At 39.6% G+C, this 364-nt stretch overlaps 1 long non-coding RNA gene across 1 annotated transcript in view; it reads right to left on the minus strand.

Annotated features, from left to right (window-relative positions):
- LOC119590971 overlaps nucleotides 1-364 on the minus strand; it is an 11,740-nt gene that overhangs the window by 1,022 nt on the left and 10,354 nt on the right. The gene's annotated exons all lie outside the window — the stretch shown is intronic.

The raw sequence follows: 364 nt of genomic DNA on the forward strand, positions 1-364 counted from the left end.
CAAAGTAAGGTTATCTGCCCGGTTTTCTTGCTGTCAACTTGCCGCGTGTCTTATCTCGCCTCTTTGTTCCTAATTATCTAAGTTTCTTTGTTTCTCTTCGTGATTTTTTTCTTCTTTTGTTTCTTTCTTCATGTCTACGTCCATTTATCATCACTTCTTTTGTCTCTCGTTATGCAATTTCCCTCTTCCCTCGCGTCTCCTCTGGGGACTCTGATCACCTAATAATTATTTTTTTCAAATTTGCTTTCTACTTTCATTCGCCCTAAATTTTCGGTATTTTCTTTTGTCTCTTGTGTCTCTTTCATTTCTTTCCCTTCACTATCCTCCTCTATGTTCCCTCTCTTCCCTCCTCCCCCTTTAACGC

This window comes from Penaeus monodon, chromosome 28 (genome assembly GCF_015228065.2).
Source record: "Penaeus monodon isolate SGIC_2016 chromosome 28, NSTDA_Pmon_1, whole genome shotgun sequence".
In the NCBI taxonomy this organism is placed as follows: Eukaryota; Metazoa; Arthropoda; class Malacostraca; order Decapoda; family Penaeidae; genus Penaeus; species Penaeus monodon.